Source organism: Lissotriton helveticus, chromosome 2_2 (assembly GCF_964261635.1).
Source record: "Lissotriton helveticus chromosome 2_2, aLisHel1.1, whole genome shotgun sequence".
NCBI classification, from domain to species: Eukaryota; Metazoa; Chordata; class Amphibia; order Caudata; family Salamandridae; genus Lissotriton; species Lissotriton helveticus.
The window spans coordinates 494813387-494826681 of record NC_136060.1 but is presented as its reverse complement, the minus strand read 5'-3'; the positions used below and the strand labels follow the sequence as shown (position 1 = coordinate 494826681).

Here is a 13295-nt window from a genome sequence, read left to right as displayed (position 1 = left end):
CACCGATGAAATCTTAAATGACATCACTGATGACATCATCCAGTGAATGTGGTTTGGTTTGAAATTTAAACATGTATTATATACATACCAATCTATATTGAAGATTGAGTGCATATATAAGTGTCTGAATGAAGGATTTAGTAGCAATGTGATTGACTGTTTAAGTGACTAATTTAAAGTGTCTCACTAAATATATTTGATAGTGATTAAACTGTGTGAATACCTTTATCACTATCTCTTATTGTGTGAACTACTACATACGTTAGTTACTAGCTATGTGAAAGTCTAAATTAGTATTAACTAGTTAAGTGAGTATTTGTATGGGATAGTGAATGTGTGTGTGGTTGGGTGGGAGGTGTGTGACTGTCCAAAGATGTATAAATAGTTGATTTAGGAGGTATATGAGGTTAAGACTGTATTTGGAAACAGCTGTTTAGGTGAGTGAATCTCTTTATAGGTGTGGTGATGAGTCAATATATTTCTCAATGATACATGTTCAACAAAGTAGAAATATAAAAGGCAGTGTATATGACAGTTGTTGTTTATAAATAAGTATACATAAGACTCAGTGATTGTATGAGTGACTGTATCGAAAACTGTATACTTGTAATAGTGAATTTATAACACACTAAGTATGAGTTACTATCTATATGAATCAATAAAGTGGTGTTTGTATAAGTGTTTAGCTTAGTAAATGTAAGTATGATCAATTGTTTGCATAATTGAGTAGGATGACTTTATAAGTGAATAGTATGTGTGCTGGTGTGTAATGTCGATGTAGGTGTATAAGTATATTTAATAGTATTCTATTGATCTTTGTTAGCATGTATGAGTGAATTTATAGGCAAGTGTTTAGATGTAGATGTAGGAATCACTGAGTGGGTTTTTAGAAATTGGTATTGGTGTGTCAGTGGTTTCAAATATGATACTCCATCAGGGATGTGGAATTCCTATAGCCCGACGCCCAGGACATATTGTTTGGGGTCAAGGGCAACAAGTTTTAATGTGTATTTTGTCCTTGGGACAAGTAGTCCCAGCCCCCTGCAGCACAAACCCTTTGGCTGACAGGTTGCAGTAGCACATTAAGGGCCAGGGAAGTGCACTGCATGAAGTTAAGTTGTTATTCGTGTGCCTATGTTAAGGCTGTTCAAACTTGTATTCATGGTTCATCAATTGAAAGCCTTTATTATTAGGGTGAGCACTCTAAGTAAATGTAAGTTCTGATCGCACTACTGATAGTGGTTACAGTATAAAAATGTGTACTCACGGTTTCAAAGTTTAGCAATATGAGGCTATGCATAATGCTCCCAGAATGCTCTCTGATTAGATGTAAATATTTGCAGAAGCTTGAGAGCAAGATTAATGACTTTGCTTTCAATATAAAATGTTCCTAAAAAATGAAAGAAGGAAAAAAAACATTTTGCTAAACTACTGTGAAATTTCAGGTACCGTTTCTTTGCAGCATCATTTAGTAAAATGTGTTGATGCATGCTAGCATTTAGCTAAAATATTCATATTGGAAAATCAGTATAACCAGTTTCAATAAGATTATGAGAAACATAAAAATAAACAAGCATTGGCAAAGCCAGTACGTGAGAAATTAGTGATCAGCTTTTTAGTTTGGCCAATACATGCCTTGTTTTGGCATGTTTTTTGTAAAGCCTTCTTGATGTGAGAGCTGCCGGGCCCTCACCATTATAACAAGCATTGGGAAAAGCACAAAAAAAATGGTCTAAAAAAAGCACACACTGCCACATTAGTTACTGCCACTGAACAAAACTACTGTGTGTGCCAATATACTCCTTGTGAAAGAGCTTAATGCCGTCACTCATAGTGAAGCCAGCCGATACAGAGAGAGGGAGAGAGAACTTTAACAAACACAAAAGGTTGTGGTTAACGCCAGACCAAATTAGGGGCCCTATTATTAAAGTCTCAAAAGTGCATCCTTGGTATATGTCCTTGCATTAAGTGCAGATGTATGGCTTTCGTGAATTTACAAGAATTTATAGAAGTAGGGCAAGAAATGTACTCCTGGAAAATACTTGTGAACTGCAGTTTATCATGAGCAAATATGCATGTGTAAATTTGCTCATGCGAAAACCCGAGTGTTTGCAAGGTCATTTTCCCATCAACCACTTTTTTCCCAACTCTGGAAGAAGGTTTACATCTGCCAGTAAATTTCCAACATTTCTCAGTATGGGAAAAGATTAGAGAAGAATTGTTGAAAACCCTTAAAACATGCAAGTTAGTAGATTTGCACAGACTTAAAGAGCATTCCAACCCTGGAACTATTACTTACCACTACCTTAAGTCCCAGTATGTAGATCTGCAGAAACGTGACAACATAAAGGGATTGCTAGTATTCAAAAACTACTATGGTATGAGCCCTGGCATAATCAGAGAGGCTATATAAGAGCTCTTATATAATGAGATTGCTGCCATAATTTGTCGCCGAACCACATGGCACCAAAGGGACAAGTGGATTTTGTTACAGGACAAGTAGATTTTTGAAGCAACTTGCCCCATGGACAAGCAGATATTTTAATTAATTCCACACCCCTGCTCCATATTTTAAAATGAGCGTTGAAAGGTTATACTAGTGTATGATAACATGTATCAGATTGTCACGTGGATGATGTCATCAGTGATGTCATTTGAGATGTCATCAGTGATGTCATTGACCATGTCATAAATGATGTAATATGTGACACCATCAGCAGTGGATTGCAGGCGTGTGAGTTATACTTAGTACAACTAACTATAACGGAGGAATTTCAATGGTTTTGTACGAGCGAAATGTCCAGCTAACTATAACACCCCTAAAACCTATGTCTTTTTCAGTGAAATTCTAAGGTTTTGTAATTGACAATTTTTAAATGTATTAATTGTTATGTTTATTTTCTTGATACTGATTTACTACATTTTTTTAAACTATTTATTTTTAGATATTTTATTTTTTAAATTACATTATACGTTACATAATATACTTTCTCAGAATAAATTACTTTAGTTTAAATACTTTCCAAATAGACAACAGACTTTTAAGTACAGTAGTTACAGTTGTTGCAATGGGCAACTCAATTTCAAACACAATACAACATTGAGTTAAATGTGAATTTCTAGTTAAATGCAAATAGTTACTTTATGGATAACTTTTCTAACCACAGGACTGGATCTTAGATTCAGTCCTTGGACGTCTCCTGTAAAAAGTTGAGTAAAAGCGTTTTGGTTGCAGTAGTGATTTTTAAGGAATATTATTGTATTTTAAAAGATGACAGAATTTTTTTCACATAGAATCACCAATGTTATTCTATGGGAGGAAATTCACTTAGCAGGTAAGTAGTGTTATCGTTACTTTTTCTTACTCTGTTGTGGATCCTGGATCCTGGATCCAGCACTGGTGCATCTCCTGAAAACAGTTGAAAGAATGCGTTTAAGTCATACAGGCGAATTTTTAGGAATATTTTTAGTTTGTGAAAATAGACACTTAGCCACCTCTCTGCAACGCAGCACAGTGGCGCTTCCTGGAAGCACCTGGTGGGCTACTTGGCCCCCATGGTCCCTCAGATTTGAAGTGGAATTTATTCCCCAACTTAAAACATGCCACAGGGCGTGTTTGCACACATCACGTCAGGCCCTGTCCTCTCCCTTCACCACTGTGTAAACGCGCCCTGTCACCGTTTTAAGTTGAGAAATTAAGTCCTCCTCAATTCTAAGAGTCCCTAGGGTCAAACTAACCCACTAGGTACCTCCAGTAAGAGACACAGATCTGCGTTGCAGAGAGGTGTAAAAAGGGGCTTGGCCTCTGAACACCTGTCCGCAACGCAGCTCCCTGGCGCATACTGGAGATACCTGTTGGGCTATTTGGCCCTCAGGGACCCTCAGTATTGAAAGATAATTAATTCACCAACTTAAAACGCACCACAGGGCGTGTTTACACAGTGGTGAAGGAAGGGGGTGTGGCCTGAGGTGATATGTCTGCAAACACGCCCTGTGGGTCCCTGGGGCAGTCCCCAGGGCCCTCGAGGGCTCCGGGATGGGGGGCCGTGCGGCACCCTTCCCACCATTTCAAAAGCCTCGGGGGTGGTGGTCCCCGGGGGTTGGGGTCCACAATGGACCCCCAAATATTTAAAACTTAGTGCCCCAGGGAGGTGGCGGTCCCCGGGGAGTGTGGGAGGGCTGAGCCCCCACCAAACAGGGTATAGTTTTTAAAAATAAAGCCCCGGGGAGGGTGGGCAGTCCGCTGGGGGGCCGTGAGCCCCCCAGCCATTAATTGTTTTAAGCCCCGGGGGTGGCGATCCCCAGGGCTTGGGGGGCCTGAGAGCCCCCCCAACAAAGAAGAGAAAGCCCCAGGGGGTGGTGGTCCCCGGGGCGGGGGGGGCCTGAGAGTCCCCCAACCAATATTAATAAGCCAGAGGGGTGGCGGTCCCCGGGGCTGGGGGGGGCCTGAGAGCCCCCCCACAATTGAAATAAGCCCTGGGGATGGCGGTCCCCGGGGCTTGGGGGTGCCCGAGAGCCCCCCTACATAATTTTAAAAAGCCCCGGGGGTGTCGGTCCCTGGGGCTGGGGGGCCCCTCTGGGCCCTCCTTTACATATAGTCCATTGCCCCCAAGATTTGGCCCCCCGGGGGCTAAAAACTAAAGATGCACGGGAGCATGCGCTTTTTTTTATTTTAGGCCGAAATTTGCGCTGGGTGAGCGAATCTCGCAGTTTTTTTTTAAATGCTTTTTTGGGCCCTGGGGGTCCTTGTGGGACCCCTGAGCAGGCCTAGGGGGTCAGGGTGTTTCTACCCTGCCCCCTTTTCGCATTTTGCAAAGTCTTTTCTTTGGTTTCTTGTTCCTTGGTTCTACCGAGGCATAAGATGCTTGCCAACACTTCCTGGTTTGAAGTGTTGACAGCTCGCGCACAGATATATATGTACTTTTAACTGACATTTTCTCAGGAACTACTGAACGGATTTACAACAAATAAGCAAAAGGCACGAATCTGAACCAAGGACTACCTCTGCCAAAAATTTGTGTAATTCCGTTCAGCAGTTCAGGCTGCAGCTAAAGGTCCTATGGGAAAATACATGGGGAAAACGTGTTTTGGGACCCCCCTTTTTTCTCGGCCCCCGCTTGATGAATCATCGTGAAACTTTCAGGATAGGAGCGGACCGGAGCTGGACAAAAGTTTGGAAAATTTAACGCATAAGCATCAACCGGCGCCAAAGTTAAGCCAAATAGAATGTTGTGGATTTCCTATGGATAATAGGTCCTAACTATAGCTACCTACTGCCGACCGCCAGTAGGAGATATACAGGAAATACTATTCTGCACGCAAAAAGTTTTCACCCCCAGCACACTATCACGGCCATTCCATATGGGGAATTTCTAAGGATCCACAGATCTTGCAGCACCCCTGAGCTTAGAAATAAATACCAACAAGAATGTAAAGAAAGATTAATGGCTAGAGGGTATGAAGAGAAAAGATTGGATGTGAGCATGGCGAAAGCCAACCGCATCAATCGTCAGGACTTGTTGGACCCACTTAGAAAACACCCCATTGTAACAGAGCAAGTTAATGATAACAACACTATCCGCCTCATTACAGGGTATAGCCGTCAAGCACGCCAAATAAGCAAATTGGTTAAACAGCAATGGCCCATCATCCTCACTGACCATGTTCTTAAAGAAATTATGCCTAAAACCCCCACCATTACTTATAGACGTGCGTATTCGATGCGCAATGATTTAGTGGTCAGCAGCCCAGAGACACTCAAAGGGGAAAATTGTCTGTCTCCACGTAAGGGTTTTTTTCGTTGCAGCTCGTGCAGGGCATGTAAGTTTGGGACAAATGTAACCTCGTACCCAGTGCCATTTGACAACATGCCCGTCACTTTGACGGCACACTATACCTGCCGCACTGAATTAGCGGTATATGTCCTAAAGTGTAGCTGTAATCTCACCTATGTTGGCAGCACGAAATTACCCGTTCATATGCGCATCCTACAGCACCTAAGGGCCATAGTCAATGCCGACCAAAGCTACCCAGTAGCTTGGCATTTTCAGAATGTACACAACCAAAATCTGAACCATCTGAAATATTTTGTTATTGATGCTGTGACCCCCAACAAAAAGGGGGGACGACGATGAAAAACGTCTGAGACAGCTCGAATCTAAATATATTGTACTTCTAAATAGTAAGACCCCGGGTGGTTTGAACATGGGAGAAGACCTGCACAATTTCTTATAAATGAAGTGGTTGTAAAATATCTTTCAGCGGGAGTGAAGAGGTTCTCTACTCTCCCTTCCTCACATTAAGAATAGTTCCGTATTTATGTGCCAGTCATGATAAAATATACTTTATTTCCAACTAACCTTGATACTTTTTTGAGGCAGTTCAATCCTGAGAAAATATATATAAAAAACTATTTTATAATTGACACATTATCTATATGCACATTATGAGCACTATGCACTAATTTTTCAGGGTCTCGATAATGTAGACGAGACCATGAGATTGCACCTATTCACTTGTGAGCACCTCCATTTAAAACAATATGACAACGCATTATTTGGGCCAATTTTGTTATCAATAATGATTCTTATGTGGATATCTCATAGTGATATTTTCTTGTACGTTTTTTTGAAGATTCTGACAATTAAAGATTACTTAATCAAACATCAACCTGGGTAATCGATACGACAAGGTGGACATGGTTGTAATGTAGCATTGAGGGGTTTTTACATTCATTTCTTGAAATTCAAATCAAGGTATTTGTACAGTTAATGGAATATACCCCAATGCACCATACCGATTTAAACCACACTGTTTGGGTTATTACATTTTAGGTTACGTCTGCTTAATTGGAACAGATTGTCTCACATCAATATTTTGTGTTGAAAGCAATGTACAATTTACGACATGTTGGGAATTCATAATTGACTTTGGCATTTGAGCAACGTATAAGGCACTTTGAATGAATTTGTCAACACGAATGACACACTTGTTTGGTTCTTGAAAAGAAAAGTACACGTTTTGCAAACTAACTATGTGTTTAAATCAAGAGCTGTAACTTGACACTATGTGATACAGTTTATTTAACATGTTCCAAGATGGCGCACAGATGAGTACCATATAATGGGCCTTGTGTGGCAGCACAGTCCTATGTTTGTGTTGTTACTAGGCTCTAACAATTGGCGCGCAGTTTTTTGAATGTGTAATTTGTATATAATGACGGTTGCCCACACACTCCCCATCAGTGAGCAAGGACGTCAAGTCCGAAACACGTCTGATGGCTTGCACCACAACGAAATAAACTGTTTTTGAAAAACTGAAGACTGGCTTGGCGTTATACGTAGTCTGCAAACCTGTTAGTGCATAGAAGCACTATTGAAAGCAAGTCGGAGGATCATAAATATATATATATATATATATATTACCTACTGGCGGTCGCCAGTAGGTATATATAGTTAGGATTTTTTCTCTATGGGTTTTTTGAAAATTCTATGTCTAATAACTTTGGCGTTTGTGGACGGAATTGGCTGAAATTTTCAGGAAAATGGCACATTTTGTTTCTGAGCAGCCCTTGAAAATTTGGGGGGGGTTCGTCAAGGGGGGGGCCGAGAAAAAAGGGGGGTCCCAAAACGTGTTTTTAACATTGAGTTTTCCATAGGGCGGTTGGCCTCACTTTTAGCCCGAACGGCTGAATGGATTTGCACGAAACTTGGCAAAATTGTAGGGACTGGTAGCCCGATGTGCCTTTTGTAGGTCTCAATATATGTGCTCCAGTGGATTTTGAGAAATTAACGTTTAAAAAAAGATATATATCTGTAACAGCGGACCGGGCAGCGCACTGGTTCGCGGACTTTTCGCGCAACGGAGCTTTGTGAAGCGAAGCTGATTGGTTCTCCGGCGTCTGTCAACATTCCAAACAGTCCGTAGCGGCCGCCATCTTGTCTCTCGGTAGGATCGAGAGACAAGAGGAGGCCGAAGCGAAGGGGCAAATGACCATAAGGGGGCATAGTACATTGTCGCTCACCCCCTAGGTTTGATGTGGAGGTTTTAAAAGGGCCCCGCGGGGCAAAAAAAAATAAAAATAATAATAATCGAACAGGTGAATGGATTTGCACGAAACTTGGCAAAATTGTAGGGACTGGTAGCCCGATGTGCCTTTGCTAGATCTCAATATATGTGCTCCAGTGGATTTTGAGAAATTAACGTTCAAAAAAAGGTATATATCTGTAACAGCGCACCGCTTCGCGTACTTTTCGCGTTACGGAGCTTTGCGAAGCGAAGCTGATTGGCTCTCCGGTGTCTGTAAACATTCCAAACAGTCCGTAGCGGCCGCCATCTTGTCTCTCGGTAGGATCGAACAGCTGAATGGATTTGCACGAAACTTGGCAAAATTGTAGGGACTGGTAGCCCGATGTGCCTTTGCTAGGTCTCAATATATGTGCTTCAGTGCATTTTGAGAAATTAACGTTCAGAAACAAGATATATATCTGTAACAGCGCTCCGCTTCGCGGAGATAAAATTATATGTGTATTACCTAGCTGTTGCTAACACCAGTTAGCGACGGCTAGTAGAAGATAGCGACCATCTTGGGCCCCACTTTGCATGTGAGTGATATTTATCACTAATGACATGCAAAGTGGGCATGCCAAGATGTTAGCGACTGGAAACAGTCGCTAACATCGCTATCTCCTATTATCAACTTTTGGAAATATTCGAGATAAGGGCGAATATCTCTAAAAGCTACCACCTGCCCTGAGCAGTTCTTAGCCATGTTATCCAATGGGAGGTGGATAACATGGCTAAGAGCATTAGCTCGGTAATGCATGAATATCGCTGAGTTTTCAGCGATATTAATGCATTGCGGTCGTTTTTTATCGTATTTCCGATAAACCTTGATAATAGCAAGGTTTATCTGCGATAATTTCTGACGGTAAAAAAATCGTTGCTAAGCATCGTTAGGGATAAATATCGCTTAACTTTGGTAATATGCCCCAACGTCTGTTAACGTTCGATTCGAAGGAAATCAGGAAGTGTTGAAAAACATTGTCTGCGCCATCTTGTCTTTTTTCAAATGCCACACTTTTGTCGTGCACGGCAGCCATTTTAGATGCCTTGACCAGACCCACTCTGTGCACGCTGTCGATCCTTAGCATGGCTCCCCACCCTCGCAAACATCTCCCCCAGGCAGTGGTCACCCCCGCTCTCTGTCTTATGCATGGGTAATAAACCTCCCCCATCTGCGCTGCTGTTCCCTGAGAATCACACCCTGTGCCCGCCCGACACCTCCCTTTCGCCCTATTCACTACCGCACCCTCTGACACTCCTTTTCCTCTGTGTCCGATTGTCCAGGCTGGTCCTAGGGTATCAGCTAGCCCTGCAGATGTAGTTTATGGCCACAGCTGTAAAGAATCACCCCTCTTCAAAGGAGTTATAGTAGATCAAGGCCCACACTCGATGAGATTCGTCACAGCAGAAGCGTTGCTATTATCTGAAAACCATCCTGTATTGTGATTGGGGAGGGGACCGAGCCTGAAGCGGAAGATTCCAGGGATGACTGTTTGTACATCAAAGTTTTTACAATTATGTGTCACATTAAAAATATATAGCACTCCGACAAAGTAGTAAGATTATAAAACTTTAATAATTTATAAATATATACAAGAAAACAAAAATAGTAATAACATATAAACATTTTTAGGGAAAAACAACGAAGTAGCGGTCGGCTGTGCGAATAGTCCCAACGCAGCACAACGTCCAGATTTCCGGCGTGGGGCGTCGCGGGGGGTGGGTCATCAGTAGCAAACTGTTGTGCGAATAGTTCCAAGGCAGCAGAACGCGTTGAAATCTAGATGACACGAAAGTGATGTCTAGTAAGTTGCCACCCAGCAAATAACGGCATGGGGCGTCGCGGGGGGTGGGTCATCAGTAGCAAACTGTTGCGCGAATAGTTCCAAGGCAGCAGAACGATGGCACCAAGGTGATGTCCAGTAAGTTGCCGCACTGGTTTTGGTATCCTACAATGCTGCTCCGAATAACGGCGTGGAGCGCCCCGGGGGAGGCGGCGTGAACGGGCCTCTCCAGGTGGAGTGTCATCTGTTGTAGTGGGGCGCCCCTTTACCGTTTCAGTTGCCATTCCGTCCGTTTTTGGTCCACTGTGTCAAAAGCCGCAATTCAGCTGAGTTGCGCCCACTCTTGCGGTGCAGCGATAGGCGGCTGTCACAGGACTCTCAAAATGGCGGCAGGCTGTTTCCTTTTTGGGCCTGGTCCACTGAAATGGCCCTGGGACACCTTGGAAATCGGACGCTTGTCTGCTAGGTCTTGGACCTCATTCTCGAAAGCGTCCCCTCCGCCTTGAGAATTCATCAAAAGTTTTGGGGGCTCCGACTCCTGCAGGCTTCTGGTGGGGAGCGGCTGCCATGATTGCTCACGGAATGACCACGACTGAGCTACGAGATGGTGGTGCTTTCATGCTGACGCCAGCTTCAGTCTGAAACATCCAGAAACAAGGTGGGGCTTTCATCGTTTGGGGAAAAAAAAAAAGTTTTCATTCTATGAAAAGTGTTGTTTTTAGGTCACATGATCAAGCCTTCCATCATTAGGAAACCAAAAGTAAAATGAACCAATGAAAAGTTTTATAAACAAGTCACATGACCTGTTATGCGGCATAGGGTGTAAAATTAGGAGAAAATACGTTGGCACGTGAGGCGGCGTCAGTAGCGGACCGATGTGCAAATAGGCCGAAGGCAACACAACGCGCCAAGATCTGGATGGCACCGAGGTGGTGTCCAGCAAGTTGCAGCACTGGTGTGGCCATCCTACAATGCTGAAAGTCGGCGTGGGGCGCCCCGTTGGCCTGTGAGTTTGCGTCAGTAGCGGACCGATGTGCGAATAGGCCGAAGGCAGCACAACGCGCCAAGATCCGGATGGCACCGAGGTGGTGTCTAGTAAGTTGTCGCACTGGTGTGGCCATCCAACAATGCTGAAAGTCGGCGTGGGGCGCCCCGTTGGCCTGTGAGTTTGCGTCAGTAGCGGACCGATGTGCGAATAGGCCGAAGGCAGCACAACGCGCCAAGATCCGGATGGCACCGAGGTGGTGTCTAGTAAGTTGCCGCACTGGTGTGGCCATCCTACAATGCTGAAAGTCGGCGTGGGGCGCCCCGTTGGCCTGTGAGATGGTGTCAGTAGCGGACTGATGTGTGAATGGGGCCAAAGGAAGCGCAACAATATTTTCTACTATATTTTCAGAGTAGAAGACACCACAAGGCGCTGAGATGCCAAGATCCGGATGGCACCGAGGTGATGTGTAAGTTGCGGACGGATGTGCGAATGGGGCCAAAGGCAGCTCAACAATATTTTCTGAAGAGAATACACCACAAGGCGCTGAGATGCCAAGATCCGGATGGCACCGAGGTGATGTCTAAGTTGCGGACCGATGTGCGAATGGGGCCAAAGGTAGCGTAACAAGATTTTCTGTATGGAAGATACCACTAGGCGTTGAGATGCCAAGATTCGGATGGCACCGAGGTGATGTCTAGGAAGTTGTGCCACTGGTGTGGCCATCGTACAATGGTAAAAGTCGGCGTGGGGCGCCCTATTGGCCTGTGAGATGGTGTCAGTAGCGGACTGATGTGCGAATGGGGCCAAAGGCAGCGCAACAATATTTTCTGACTGACACCACAAGGCGCTGAGATGCCAAGATCCGGATGGCATCGAGGTGATGTCTAAGTTGCGGACTGATGTGCGAATGGGGCCAAAGGCAGCGTAACAATATTTTCTGTATGGAAGATACCACTAGGCGTTGAGATGCCAAGATTCGGATGGCACCGAGGTGATGTCTAGCAAGTTGTTGTGGTCATCCTACAATGCTGAAACTCGGCGTGGGTCACCCCATTAGCCTGTGAGATGGCGTCAGTAGCGGACCGATGTGCGAATAGGCCGAAGGCAGCACAACGCGCCAAGATCCGGATGTCATCGTGGTGGTTTCATAGTTGAGAGGCACTTCATCTGCAGTGGGGCGCCGAGATCCGGATGGCACCGAGGTGATGTCTAGCAAGTTGCTGTACTTGTGTGGTCATCCTACAATGCTGAAACTCGGCGTGGGTCGCCCCATTAGCCTGTGAGATAGCTGTTCTTTGGATTTGGGCCTGGTCCACTAAAATGGCCCTGGGATACCTAAGAACTTGAACGCTCGATTTTTTTTCCCTTTCCTGTACATGCAAAAAAAGGTAAATGCCCGGTATGTTACACGCTTCATCTGCCACGATGAACTCTCCAGAGGAACCGAAAAAATATATAGTTGTGGTAACTATACCATGCATCGTCATATGGAGAGGTGGCACCAATTAATTATAGTGCTGCATAAAAGAGAGATTTGGAGGAGAACCCCTGACCTGCTAGTACATTCATCAAAGAAGTGGCACTGAGAGCTTCAGAGGCAAGGGAAACGGTCCCAAATATTTAGAAGAACTTTGGAAAGATTAAAATGACATGTTTAGATTGTGGTAAATTAATTTCATGTGGGCAGATGAGTGTTACTCTAATAAATACAGCATATGAACATCATCATAGTCGATGGTTGGTAGAGACATTTTGACTATATCCTGGACCTGCCCGTCCTCGCCCAAAATGGCGCCGGAATAAATGGGACTCGTAACTCCTTGTTGTGTACTGGTTGCAGAACCTTGAAATCACGAGATACGTATGCAGTTTTGAAGCACATGGCGGGCGGGGACGAGAATTGATTGAATATTTCGACATCCCTATTGATATTAAGTTCTGATGTGTTATTGATTACTGTACTGTTGAAAATTCGAATTAACGTCACCCATGGTACTTGCCCGCAAATGTATATCTAGATAATTTTATTGTAACTGGCCCTGTCGTATTTTAATTATAAAATGTACGTCCACCGATTCCGTAACTGTTAGACACCTTAGTTTTTGCAACCTAATGGCCCGCCCGTTACGTTCCTCTACAGTGTAAATGTCTATTCATCATATACGATTACAGTTTGCTCTGTGGCAGGCCCACGTGGTTATAGGCTCGTATTTGTATAATGAAATTTTCACAATAAAGGTTTTTAAAAGAAAACATGGTAGTAGTGTATACATTGGTAAAGTTTTTAATAATAGTCACTGTTTTAGAATCATTAAAAGGCAAGTGAAATAAAGCAGACCAATTACATGAAGGGTAAAAGGTATAATACGAAGGAACGCAGTAAAGATAAATGGTCAAGGGCTGTTGTGTTTTCTATTCCTGCAACATAAAGTGATCGATAAGAATCTCATATTCAGGCG

At 43.7% G+C, this 13295-nt stretch overlaps 2 protein-coding genes across 19 annotated transcripts in view; one reads left to right on the top strand and one right to left on the bottom strand.

Moving 5' to 3' along the window:
* LOC144821568 (E3 ubiquitin-protein ligase TRIM39-like) overlaps positions 1-13295 on the bottom strand; it is a 1056022-nt gene that overhangs the window by 730429 nt on the left and 312298 nt on the right. For 12 of the 18 annotated variants that reach the window (XM_078678761.1, XM_078678755.1, XM_078678771.1 and 9 more), the window contains exon 1: positions 1268-1392. The exons of 4 other annotated variants lie outside the window; for them this stretch is intronic. The gene's annotated coding sequence lies outside the window, so the exon portion shown is untranslated. Of the gene's footprint in view, positions 1-1267; positions 1393-13295 lie in introns of those variants that run through there. 2 more of the 18 variants (XM_078678767.1, XM_078678770.1) reach the window with 1 other exon arrangement.
* The window catches only part of LOC144821567 (matrix metalloproteinase-21-like), a 413645-nt gene that overhangs the window by 261968 nt on the left and 138382 nt on the right, over positions 1-13295 (top strand). The window lies entirely within an intron of this gene.